General features: G+C 40.5%; 1 long non-coding RNA gene across 1 annotated transcript in view; it reads left to right on the top strand.

Annotated features, from left to right (window-relative positions):
- The first annotated feature begins 10,275 nt into the window (after positions 1-10,275).
- Positions 10,276-14,133, top strand: part of LOC135450352 (uncharacterized) — a 55,428-nt gene continuing 51,570 nt past the window's right edge. Inside the window, exon 1 of the long non-coding RNA XR_010441042.1 lies at positions 10,276-10,322. This is a non-coding gene — a long non-coding RNA (uncharacterized LOC135450352). The remainder of the gene's footprint in view (positions 10,323-14,133) is intronic.

Below are 14,133 nucleotides of genomic sequence, written 5' to 3'. Positions count from 1 at the left end.
GTCCAATATGCAATCTGATCACACCTCCACTTTTGTGAGTTGTAGCCATGGCCTTAAATTAAATTACAAACCCTACATTGGACTGACATAAATCTGATTTTGGGCTGAACTTGAAGTGTTTGAAATACCAAATCACTACTCCCTGATCCCTAATGAGAAGTAATCAAAGAATTTAACCAGCAGTACAAACACTTACACATCACTACAGATGTAGCCAAATTGACTCAAAGTACTCTTTTTCTCTATGAAAAAATTGTGTGCAAATATACCTTACTGACACAGGCTCTTCCAGCAGAATCACTAAAGAGGAGGGAAAAAAACCTGTTCTGCTTTATTTCTCAAAAAAGAATCCTTGTATTTTTTTTCTCCTTCCCTTCTAGAAATCTGTTTTTCACTGTTCTTCTTTGTGCCACATGAATAATAAAATGGAATAAGAAATTACCTAACCTGCCTGGATGTGACATGGACAGTTGATAACCTGGACATGATTTGGACACACATAAATTGGTTGGGGTGTCTTTCTCCTGTCTCTTTCCCAAAAAATAAACCCCTGGCTTGGCATCTCAGTTCTCCAAACAATCCTGATTTATTTGACTGTCAAATTTCCTCATTGTCTCCTTGCATTTTCCACGGCAGTTAAAAATCTCAATGCATCGGGGCGATTATGATATTATACAGCCATGTGTGTGATGGTACAGACACAGAGTAAAAAGAGAACTAAAAATCAATAGAGTTTGTATCCTTCTGAGGAGAAGCAGCACTAAAGCTGGCCCTGGTGGGAATGTGAAAAGGTACATCCTGAATTTTAGCCTTAAGGTGATGCAAAGCAAGGGAAGTTGTCTTTTCTAATGAATTGAAGCCCTTGCCTTCTGACCCTCTGGAGTTTTTTTTTTCCTTCCTTTTCTTTGTTTTTTTCCCCTCCTCTCTGCCTTTTTGGGGGGGTGTAGATGTGAGTAAGAAAACAGTTGTTATTAATGTTACTATAGGCAATTTATTATTATGAATTTTTTTAAATTCCTGAGCAAAGGGCAGATCGTGCCAGCTGCTCTGGTAACTGTAGAGTGGGATTTAGGATACTTAAATGAGGCAACCAGACTTTAAGTCATTCTATGACTGCTGGAGAAGTAATTTTACACCTGATATTTAAGATAATCTGTCTACATCATGCATGTCATCTTTCTCCAGTGTGTGTTTTACTGCCTAGGAAAGCTCATGTTCCTGCCTGGGTAAAGTGCTGTGAGTTATGTTTTGTCTGATACAGCTTTTTAGCATGCACAGTTATTGTGTGAGGGGAAAGGGATGGTGGGTGACACGAGCAGCACTGCTGCTGCTGGCTGATGCTCTTAAGGTCTCCTGTAATAAATTGTGCTGGTAAAGCTGCACCTGCTGCCAAAAAACAGGCAGGGTTTGCCATGCAAGCCCAGTAAACGATCCCAGGAAGGAATTCTTCCCTGGCAGGATGGTGAAGCCCTGGAGAAGCTGTTGGTTCTCCATCCCTGGAAATGTTCAAGGCTAGGTTGGACAGGGCTTGGAGCAATCTGCTGTGGTGGAAGGTGTCCCTGCCCATCACAAGGGATGGAATTGAGGGAACTTTAAGGTTCCTTCCACCCAAACCATTCTGTGATCCTGTTGGTAAGCATTCCAAGAATGAAATATGCATCTAAGGGAGCTTCTAATAACTTCTGAAGGAAAGATGATGGTGATGATTATTTTATATTATTTTCCATGTAAGGACATAGACTGCCATCTACTAAAACATCCATAAAGAACCAGATCAGTGTGTGAAAGATGTTAAATGTTGACTTGGTGTCTGGCTGCAGTGTCTTCCACAAATGAGCAATACTCAGACCATCATTTTAGCAAGGAGATTTATTTTTGTTTCTGCTATTAAGTAGAAAGTTGCATTGGCCAGCATTGAATTTCAGAATTTACATTATAAATCAGGAATTTTATGTATTCTTTGAAGGAAAGATGAAACTGACACACCTTAACAGTTGTTTTATATGTATAAACTATATATATAAATATATATAATATATATATATATTTATATATATATTATAGATGCAAACATATATAAATATATGTATATTTATATTTTATATATATATAGAATATATATTTTTGAATTTTTTTTTCTCTTTGGCTAGTTGACTGCAAGCTGGTAGAGAATCACTCTGGAATTATAGATTCTGTGATTCACGAGTTAAATTTACAGACTCAAGCCCAGTGAATCACAGGTTCTCCATGTGCACGTATCTTTCCTTATGCACTTGCAAAATCTGAAGTCATGAGGCTCCAAAGGAAAAGTTCAGAGATATAAAGTTTCTGTTCCTTCTTTCTGAGTGTCCTGGATGCTGCCATCCAACTTCCCTTGAAACAGACCTCATGGTCTTGTATTTTGAGGTGGCTGCTTTGTAATGACCCTGTTTTTGCAGAGGTCAGGCATGTGACTTGCAGGATGTCCACGAGGGAGAGGAGATGTGCAGAGCTCACTCAGCTGTGCTGGGGGAGCTCTGGAAATATGTTCCCTGCTAAGGTGTCAGACCCCAGGACAGGGCATCCTTTCAGCATCATCTTTCTGAGTGAGGACTTCTCACTCAGGTCCTTGAGATAAATAGATGTCCAAAAATATGGGTAAAGCCAGGTGGAATTTTTGGGATTTCATAGGTTTTGGCTGTAGAAAAAACACTTGATCTTAAGTGTCCATCTGGGATTTACCCCTTGAAACCCAAAACCTGGATCTAGGTTCTACATCCTGCTGCCACTTAACCTTTGGACAGACCTTGAACGCCTTAGATACGACGTGTGTGTTGATAAACTCCAAGTGCTTCTGAGAACTCCAGAATTGCTCAAGCACTGCAGGCAACACCAAGCAGAGCTTCCCCTGCCTCCCTCCATCGTGTCAGCCTGGCTGGACTTCTCGTAAGCCACGAGCAGGGTGGAGGGAAGCAGATGGAGGGAGGTTCAACCCTTCTGAAGCCCTTCCCTGCCTGCTCCTTGGGGAAGGACGTGCCTGTGAACACGTAGGTTTGGAAAACCTTGTGAGACCACACCTTCCACAAAGAAAGAAAAACTATTTCTGCCCCAAATAATGCTTTATTTGAGTATTTGTAGCAACCCAAATATTTGTAGGGTGTTTAGTGCATGTTGAGCAGGGACAGCAGCATTTGAGGCACCAACTCCTGTGTCTCCATTGGGAAGCAGCTGTTATTACCCTGTATAAAACAAAGTGTCCAATGTATTTGCAGACAGAATTTGTGAAGGCATTAAAGTGAGATCTGTCTGATGTCAGCTTTCACAATTGCAGCCCTTGGTGTCGTCTGACCTCCTGAAGACCCAGCTTTTTCCACACATTTCCTCTTACTTACAGTAGCTGACACTTAGGTGGGGATGGAGACCTAGGGAAAGGAAATGGAGGTTACATTGACCAAAAAAGTCATAAGAAATTCGGCTCCTCAAGTTTAAGCTTTTCCTGGTGATTTTTTTTTCCCCTTCACAACTCTTCCTTTGTTAAGATGAAGTGAGAAAACTTAAAATGACAAGAAAATTAGGGAATTGCAGGAATATGAGACAGTCAGGTTCATGCCACATTCTTTCTTTTGATTCTAGTGGAAGTATAAGCTCACCTGAATGTTGAATAAGTTTGGTAGCTCTAGACAAATCTCCCTTGCAGAGCAATCCCACAACATCACAAAGTGCTTGGATATCGCCAATTGTTAGTGAAAAGTGAAGGAATGAAGAGAATTTTTGTAGAGCCTAATGAGAATAAAAAACAGGGAACTTTTTGCTGTTATATTCTGCTCTAGGCACACATGGGGAGTTTTTTATCTTTAGTGTTCAAGGTAAGTTTCTTGATTAACAGGGAAACTCAATTTAGGAGAGCTGGGGGGAGGAAGAGAAGAGATGAAAATGAGGAAGTTCTTAGTACAGTACCAGAGGGGGAAAAAAAAAGTATTAACGATAATTGAAACTCACCTCCACGAGGGCAATGAATCATCAGAAACAGCCTGTGGAAAACAAGGTTGTGCAACCTTGACCAGTGTGTGTCACTGAGTGGTGGAATTTTTAGAAAAGCAGCAGTTTGGGCTCATCGCTGTGGTTCGTGATTGCACACACCTGTTCGGCTCGGAGGTTTTGCAACCAAATTAAAGTAAAAAAGGAAGCTGAACTTGCTGCTTCTCCTGAGCAGTGCAAAAAAGCAGAAAACCACAGCTGTTCTAGCTGTTAACAGATATCAGCAGAGCACCTCCTGTTACATAATTGAGGATAACGTTTTTGAAGCATATGGGCTGAAGGTATTGTAAACTCATTAAAGCTTGAGGTGGGAAACATTCTAGCACATTTCTAGGTTTGGTATCTTTAACAAATGTTTACAATTAGAGCTCCTATAGGCAATTTATTAAATAATAAATGAAGGGAAGGCTTGAGGAAGAAGCAGAGAGTCAGGAATTTCTGTGCAGTGACACGTGAGTTGCAAGTGTAATTGTGCAAGATTGCTGCCCATTGATGTGATAACTGGTCACTTAGGGTGGCTTGAGATGCAAGATGCAGTTTTACTGTCTGCTATGTAATCTGAGAGAAATACAGTTTTCAGACACTTTGAAGTTACTGGAGTTACTTCCTGCTGCTTGCCAACTTAGAGCACCTGATTAAGAAAAGCCATGGAAAATTAGATGATTACTTAGTGGATCTTGACAACCTCTATGGTTCTGTGGATCTGCTCCTTAAGAGAAAGAAGGACAGAGGTGGTTCTTGCTGTAATTGCACTTTCACTAACAGTGCATGTTTTTGGCCCATTTCTGGAAGCCCCTTCTTCAAGAAAAATTAAGTAACGTGACCACACTTGGAGGCTTAACACATGGGCTTTAGTGAGTATGGGTGGTGAAGGGCTGGAGCAGCGACAGATTTTGGGGATGCAGCTGCTGGGAATGGGGTTTGTGATGTTCTCCAGCCATTCTTATTGGTTCAAGAGGCTCCACTAATAGTGGGCTGAGGATCTCTGGCTGTGGGTCAAAATCAAGTTGTGTCAGTGAATGAATCTGGGCAGTGCAGCAGCCTAAAGATTGGGAAATACTCAGTCCATGAACTTTTCTTACCAGTGAAGCTCTACCAGCTAAAGCCAAAGAACATGACCTTGGTTTCTGCAGGAGTGATGAAGTTTTCCAGGCCGTAGCAACTTTTGGTATCATTTTTATTGCCCTAATGCACAGTCATAAGTGATTCAACTTTTATGGGGAAGTAGATAACATCCTGCAGTTTTCAGGGAATGTTGTCTCTTCAGATGAGGCTGAAGGCCAAGTTTCATCTCTGTCCTCACACATCTAGGGTGGTGCTACAGGGCCTTGGTACCATGTGGAGCAGAGAAGAAATGTGTTTAAGCCAACAGAGTGTCCTGTGATGGGTTAATGCAAATCCAAGTCTGTTACTCTGTGCCCTACTCTCCTCCCATGACACCACACAGTGCTGAGAATCCATTGTCCCGGTTTGCTTTCAGTGGCAGAGGAAATTTAGTTTGTTTCATCTGTATTTCATTTGGTTGGCATCAAAGTGACAAGAGGGCCATTGGCTGGCACAATGCTCGTTGTGTGGAAAACATGCTCTTGATGATTTATTATTAAGGACCAAGATTTTCTTTTGTGACTAAGGCTTGGCTCAAGGCTTGTCATGTTGTTGGCTGGCTGGCATTTTCCCACCACATGAGATGTGAGGTTATTCTAAAATTCACTATCAGGGCTATTTATCTTAAACAAAACACACGCTTGTCAATGAACAGCATGATGATTTTGAAGCTATAGCTCCAAAAATTATAATTTAAACAGCAGGCATAATAAAAAAAAAGAGAAAAGTCTAGGATCTGACATCCTCCCATAACTGATGCAAATATTGCTGGAATTTCATTCTTGTTGTTCTGAGGAATGTCAGAACAGCACCTGAGGTGCAGCCTGGCTGCTTCCACAGGTGATCCAGAGGGAGTGGGATGTTTTCTGTTACATATGGACTATGAAAAACTCTGCTGTATTTACCCAATAGCACATGGAAACTGGAGACCTACTTTTCATCTCTCTGGGTTTTTGCCAAGTCCTTAATGTGATTAACAATTTTATTTTTTTTTAATGCAATCAGATGCTCTTTAGAAACACAAATGTGTTTGAAGGCTCTCCATACTGGAGAACTTATGTGAAGATATCTATTTATTTCTCCCTTTTTTTCCTCCCCCTACTTTGCTCAGAGTTAAGATTTTAAAATTATGCATTGCATCTTGCTCTTCAAACTATTTGGGAAGTATCGCATTCTGGAGAAAGAAATGGGAAGTTATTGGCTTGGTTAGGGACTTACTAATCATTCAACTTGCCTACTTTGAGGAAATACCCATTTCAGTTCTAAATGCACCAAATATTTGAACTGGGTTCAAGCTATTCATCAGGGCTTTTTCTCTGCAGGAATTTCAGATCTCTAACTTCAGTGCAATTAGAGGTTAACCTGATCCTTTTGTTTTAATACCAATCTAAAGCAACACAGCACAGCTCTTTGCAAAGCCAGTAGAAAAAACACAATGCAAATAATATTCTGATTGCTTTGGTAAATCTCTGGTATTTAAAACAATTGAGTATATCAAGTTCATATGTGGCATTAATTACACTGCACCATTATGGATCAAGAACAGCTGAAAAGGAAGGACTTGGTGGGGTGATAGATAATCTATGGAATATTTGTGAAAATTTGGCTTCCTGTGCCTGGAGATGTGCACATCATCTGAGCTCTGGTTTCATCAAAGTTGCACAAACACATTTCTTGGGGAAGCTCCTTATATATAGTTGATCTTGTTGGTCATGCCCTTTAGAACCATATTCCCCAATTTGTCTTGTTCCCAAATTCTAGGTGGTGTAGGAGTTGTGTTTTATTTCAGCTTGTGTTATGTTGTTGGTGGGGGTTGTTAAACATTTTTTGTTTTGTTTGTTCAGCTTGATGTGCAGTGCTTTAATCAAGGTGTCTCCCTTACACGCTATATTCCCATCAGCATGGGTAACCCTGGGACACAAATTTATTCTGGAAGAGAGTAATAAAAATGAATGTTGTCAGTGTCTGTGGAAAATGAGCACTGGATCTCCAGCTAATCAGGTTATTTCAGGCTAGTTAAGCATATTTCTGATTCCAAATTTGTTTGTATTTGTTAATGTATTTCAGTCTAAGATGCTCTGTGTGATGCTTTCATGATGTTAGAGAGATTTGGAATGGGATATTTGACTTGTTCTGCAAAGAATGCATCTGTTCACTAAATCAAATTAGAAAATGCTTAATCTGTAATTTTTACTATACCAAGACATCAAGGATAGGAGAGGGTTTTACTGGCAATGGAAAAACTATTAAAATTTCTAGCCTTATGCAAATATGTAGAATAACTCTACATGGCGTTTTTTATTAGTGAAATAGTCCTCCCTTCATTAAAACACTTTACTAGAAAGGCAGAGGGCAAAATTGGCCAGGCATTTTAATTATCCCAAGTTTTCCGTGCAAGCTCTCATCTTGTGGTGTGGGTGTTTTCTTTAATAACCTCCCAAATACCTGTAAGGTTTGAAAGTGGTAAAACTCCCTGTAGGGTTACAGAAACCCATTCCAGCCTCACCTTTGGAAGTGAAAGGTCAGTGCAAAAACATTGACTTTTCATGCATGCCCTAACTGAGGCTTTTGCCTCCTTGTTTCTGTTTCTTGCTTTGGAAACAACTCATCCACTTGCACCTCCCATACTTCCAGAACATTCCTGCTTAAGTGAGTGACACTCAGGTAAAATACTTATTATTACAGATTACCCCAGTGAGCCATAGTCACAACAGATTGAAACTGTGCATGTCACCAGCAAAAGCCAAGGGCAGAGAGGAATTAATCCTTTTGGAAAATTAAATTGCAAATATCAGATATCCACAATAAAGAAAAGCCTAGCCCTTATTTTTCAGCTATATTTTTTTTTCAAGGCTATGAAAAGGAGCAACTGTGTTTGTTTTCTTGAAGAATACTTCAAACCCTTTGTTGAAAGATACTCCTTAATAGTGAAATACTGGCAATTCCTGAAAATCTGGGGCTGTGGGAGAGCTGCTGCCCGTTATTTGGCTAATCTGGGCACACTGTCACACTGTTCTTTTAATAGGTGTGTTTGTGAAACCAGAACCAGGCTTGCGTGATCGCTGGTGATGATATCTGATACCCAGTTTCACAGCAAACTGTGGCAGCGAGGGACTGAAACAATTTTTTCCCAAGTGATACTGAGATTCTCACGAATCATCCTTTTGTCTGTCCCCAAAACGTGGGTGCCACTGCCTGGGTGCCGAACACTGCTGCGACTGTGTAGTCTCTGTTTCTCCACGAGAAGACAGAAACCATCTGGTCTGAAACACAGCCCCCTTTGAAAATACATATCCCATTATGTTAGCTCTGAAACAGCCTGAGCAGCTCTGCCTCCGAGGAGGAGATGGTGTCTTGACATGTAGAAAACTTTTTTTTTAAAAATCTTTTGGATTTTTTTTTCTCTTTTACTGGGGGTTTGGGGAGAAATGCCAAGAATATTCTTAATTGTTTTGATTTTTATCCTGAATCTCTCTTGCCAGTGAAATTGCTCCCACAGAGACCATGCTTGCAGGGTGACTTATTCCCTACTTTTGCAGGGGGAAGGTCCATGGACCCCAGTGTGATGCTGCAGCAAACCAGGTGCTCTCTGGCTGGAAATGTTCCCTTCTGATTTACAGCAGCAAGTACAGAATTAGATTTGCTTTGCTCCCCCTGCCTCTATTTTCCCTGACTGGTATTGATAGGACTAGGAAGTTATGCTGGTTTAAAAAAAAAAAAACCAAAATAAAAACCCCCTAATGTGCTATGACTCCCTCTTTAGCAAGACACAGACACAAATGGCCGTGCAAAGGTTGCTAGATGCAAATTTAGTGTTATAATTAGGTCTCCACTATTGTTTTCCACTTTTTAAAAAGCCTAGGGTTTATTTTTTTACACTTATTTGCCTTTTGGCTCTGAAGGTGCAGGTTTTGCTTCGCTTCTGCAACAGGCCTTCTGATGACAACGGATTTGTGAGTTTGGTTTGATAAATCAGTGGTTGCTTGGGAAGCTGATGTTCTCAGATGTGCAGAGCTTAAAAAACAAAAAAACCCTCACAAACCCATCAAGAACAACTCAAACCCCTCATTTTGAGCCCTTCATTTGGTTGTGACAGGCAGCACTCGTGGCTCTTCCCTCTGAGGATGCGAAGTGCAGGCAGCCAGGAACGTATACGAGGTAACCATTACGTTTAAATCAACACAAGAACATGCCAGGAATGTTGCTGATGCTTTAAGAATGCACCTAATTAATTTAAAACTACTTCTGTGGGTATTATTCTCTAACCTAACCCCGAAAGCAATTGCCATTTCCTTTTTAACAGAGGTAAAGCAAAGCAGGGCTGCTCTGTTTAGGTGGGAGAGCTGCCTGATTTTCAGGGCAGGTAAGGCAGATTAATAACAGGCCACTCATAAGAAGGTTTCAGATCTCACTGTCAGAGGGTAATAATTAATGATCAAATGTTAATGGAGATGCTGGGCTGTTGATGCCATTAATTCAGCTCAGTGGAGCCAGTCCTGCCCAGGACCTGCCACAGCTGTCACTGCATTTGCTTAATTATTCCAGGGCCTTCAGGCTCTTTTTCCCTTTCTCCTGCTAACTGCAGGACAGTATGTTTCCACTGAAGCAGAATTATGAAGAACGCCCCGATTCCCAGGCACTGCCTGCCCGGCTCCACTCTCAGACCTACAGGCAACAGAGATGACCACAAAGTTAAACAAATAACCTCTCTCTGCCTCTCCACAAAGTCACTTTTTCTTTTTTTTTATTATTTTTTTTTTTTTCCCCAGAAAGAAGTGGGATGATTAAAAGGCTTAGGGCTGGGGGTGCCTCAGCATCATGACCTGGGTCTATCTTTGGTGTTGTGGATGCTTTGCTGGCCTGGGGGTTTGGGAGTGCTGGTCCATACTGGGAGCTCATTTATGGATTTCTTCCAGCTTAGACCAGCTAGTAAATTCATAATTCCTTTCCAGTTTAGAATTCCTACCTGCTGATATGTGGGGGCCTGGATATATGTTGTATTGTAAGACCTGTGTGGGTCTGAGTTGCTCCAAACGAGCTGCAGCTGCAGGGTCCTTAGTTGGGCAGCAGCTGTAGCTCGTGAAGGTAACTGAGATATATAGGGGTGGGTTGAGAGCCCAAGAGGAGCCCCTGAGAAGACAGGAAGGAGTGTGTGGCAGAGAATGGAGCAGAACAACACTGCAGCGAAGATTACAACACTGGTAGGCATCTGAGATATTCCCAAACAGTGTTATAATGAAGCATCAACCAGCTCTTTGTTGAATGTGAATGTTAAAGAGGGCAAGAGTGACTAAATTCCAGTGAAGTCCCAAAATCTGGAGAGTGATAATCCTTAGAGCAGGATCTCGGACTAGGGGTGAAAATTTGCTTAAAAGGATGCTGTTGTCAGATTGAGGATAGAAAAACGGGAGGTTTCAGTGTTTAATGCCATACACTCCTGTTAAAACTCAAGAATTATCCTTATCAGTCTTGCAAGAAATTTTTCAAACTTTCTTTTTAGTGTCTTGCCTCTTTTTCTGATGTAAAACTTCCAGATATTTCTCCATATTCATCTTAAAGGCTATGCTACTTATTTTAATTGCCCTACCTCTACCATCTATCTAAAAAAAAACAAAACCCAAAAACCAAAACAAAAAAACCACAAACCCCACCAAAAAAAAAAAAAAAAACCAAAAAAAACCCCAAAAAAACAGGCAGAAAGGTTTTTTTAACATTTCCAGTTCTGAGGAGTGCTGCATTTTAAAACCAGTCCAGTGTGTCTTGAGCTGCAAGGCTGGAATGCTTCTTGACTCGCTTCCAACCTGAAGTGCTTAAAAAAATGTGAAGCACTACAACAATTTTAAATCACTCTATACACTGCACATGGTGATTTAAAATAATTGAAGCTCTTCAAATTTTTATATGCCCTTGAATTTGGAAGTGATCAAGGTTCTGAGCATGTGCAATACACAATGATTTAAAATTATTAGAGCTCTTCAAATTTATCATAAGTGTTTCAGCTTGAAAGTGATAGGGAATCTGGACTTCAGCAGTGTAAAGTGATTTAAAATTATCAGAGCACTACAGATGTTTTATAGGTGCTTTAATTTGGAACTGATCTCAGTTCTGGGCTATACCAATGTATAGCATATTACTTTTAAAGTCACTGAAGCAGTTTCATATTTTTCCAAATCGGTTTTCTTAAAGTCAAACATCTTTGATAATTTTAAAATACACTCTGTTGCAAGTGGCACTCTTTTAGCAGAATATTTTACACTCTGTAATGGTGGCAGAAGTGATTGCAGTTGGGCTGCAATTTGCCTCTGTGACTTTTTAAAAGGGATCAAAGGTTCACACATGGATGTTTTGTGGCTTTACCTTCCCAACACATTTGCTGTGGAAGTGATGTAAACCTGGCACTGGAGATCCACACAGAACTCGTGCCCACAGCCCAGAGAACACAGGTTCTGTCCATGTGTGCGTAAATTAGGTGACAGCAAGTGCAAATGGGTTTTTAACAGTGTAATTACCCAGTTTGAGGGTGTAAATACACACCTGCTGCAGATTTCACCTGGATGATTCTGATGTGTGTCTTGGTGGTTTCTTCTTGGATGTCTTAGGAGGCTTAAAAAAAAGATGATAAAATAGTCTGGAATCTGAAATATAGAAAAAGGACTTTTTAGAAGATTTGTTGCTGAATTCATAGAATCATAAAAGCAAAGAATGGTTTGGGTTGGAAGGAACCTTAAATATCTGCTTGTTCCACGCACCCTGTCAAAGACACAGACACCTCCCACTAGATTTGATTGCTCCAAGCACCGTCCAACCTGGCCTTGGACATTTCCAGGGATGGGGCAGCCACAGCTCCTTTGGGCAGAAATTCAGTTGAGATCAAGGGGCGTGGACTACGCTATTACCTACAAGCTTAGATAATTAATAACTTAGATAAACCTACTCTTTCCAAATAAAAATGTTTTGCAAGTTATACTTACAATAATGTTTGAAGCCATAAGTGTGTGATCTGATTGTTTAGAAGAATTGTTTGCTCATGAGGTCTTTGTGTAATGCTTTTGTATAATTTATAGCCATATTTACACTGGAGTTGGGTCTTTGGTGCTAGGATGAAGATGGGCAAGGGCTCCACGACAGCCCCATTTTCCTTTGGGATAGCTCTTGGCAGCATTTCTGGAGATGTTTTTGTTGTGAGAGCTAAAGAGGAGCCTTGTTTGCTGAAGATGAAATAGATTTTTCTGGAAACTCGAGGTTGCTGGGTCTGGGTCAGGGACTAACACAGTCAGTGATCACTGTCACTTCAGCATGGCCAATGTTCACTGAGTGGTCATTGTCCTCCTTCTCAAATATTGCCTAATTTTCACCTGAGGCTACAGTCACAGAAGCAAAATCTGTTTTTCTTTTTCCGTTGACTTCCTATTCTTGGCAAATATTTTAGTTTTGATTAAAGGGGAAGGAAAAAAAAGTCGAGTAAATGAAAATTAACTCACACGCAGAAAAGAACAACCTCCATTTGAATTAAAAATTTCTAACACAGAGGAGTCATTTGACCTGTGCTCTAGTTCTCTGACTCTCCAAGTCATTGTGAGAGTAGAAATTTAACAGGATTAGGAATAAAAGATTCTAATAATAGCAAGTATTTTACATTTAGGATTATGATGGAAGATACCATCATTAACCTTAGCCCTAGGACTTGTTCTAACACCATTAACATCCTGACCTAGAGCTTAACACCATCCTATTTTCCTGGGTTGGTGAAATACTTGGCTTTGTCTTAAATTTTCTTTTTTTTTTTCCTTATTACAAAAAGCAAGTGGAACAGTTTGTGTTTGTTTAATGTTTTATGGTCTTTCTCTTTTGATGTTTCTCCTTTGGGATAAGAAGCTTATGATGAGAGGGGGAACAGTAGCCATCGTTTGCAGGTTTAGGAGAGGGATATTTAAATGCAGGAGGTTTAGTTGGGTGGCCTATTTCTGCTGCAGATCAATGATGTCGAGGGCTTGACTGCCCTTTGTACTTGGAAAATCTCTTGCTGGATGTGTGAAGTCAGGAGCACAAAGCCATACATGGGCAGCAAAGCCACTTGCTTTATATTTAAAATATCCTCTCTGATTTTTTGTCTCCAAAGGGGCTGATTTGGGGTTGACAAGATATGGGTTTTGGAGCTAAGGCAGTGTTTTGAGTGGGGTTGACAAGATATGGGTTTTGGAGCTAAGGCAGTATTTTGAGTGGCGTATGCTTCAATTCTGTTTTTTGTCTAATTTTTTTGGGGGAAAAACTGAACCCAGAATCAGAGTCCATCTGCTTTGGTGTTAGAGCCTCTTCTTTTAAGGGGTAGGGAAGTTGAGGAGGGGGATGTGTGGATGTGGGGTCTGTGTGAGGGGGAGTGAGGAAGCCATAGCTGGGTAAAGCAGTGCATTCAACACTTATTTCTACAGATTTTCTCATGTATCATTTCTTATAAAAACATATTTAACATCAGTTCTGTCATATGGTACCACAAGGTAAAGCAAAGAGTTTAAGAGAAGGTTGTGTAATTTATGCTCTGTCAATATTTCAACATTTCAAACCAGCAAATTTAAGAGCTTTATTCACAGCATTCAAGAATATTTAAGTATTATATTTAAGTATTTAAATATTCTGGTATCAAGAATATTTAAGTCGTGATGACCCTTTTGTGCTTTACTGGGTTTGCCATACCAGGGCTTATGTGTCTTTCTGGCAGAAGGTGTGAGGGCTTCTTGGATGGCACCAAATGCCAAGGTTTTATTCCCAGCTGAAACGTGGTGTGACAGAGCAGCGCAGGGTCCTTTCTTCCTCACCTCTGGCAAGCAGTGACTCAGAGATAAAATTCACTCTTACGAGTTAAATCCATCACCCCAACACACTCAGTTTTGTTCCATGTCACTGTCATGGGCCAGACTCACAACTGCTTGGTTCAATCCAACTCAACTCATGTTTGCAGCAGAATGGGTTCATCCAAAACCTGGCTCTGCACAGCGTCCTTTTGTTGATCTCTAG

This window comes from Zonotrichia leucophrys, chromosome 7 (genome assembly GCF_028769735.1).
Source record: "Zonotrichia leucophrys gambelii isolate GWCS_2022_RI chromosome 7, RI_Zleu_2.0, whole genome shotgun sequence".
NCBI lineage: Eukaryota > Metazoa > Chordata > Aves > Passeriformes > Passerellidae > Zonotrichia > Zonotrichia leucophrys.
The sequence above is the reverse complement of the archived record's forward strand: the minus strand, read 5'-3'. Positions and strand labels throughout refer to the sequence as shown.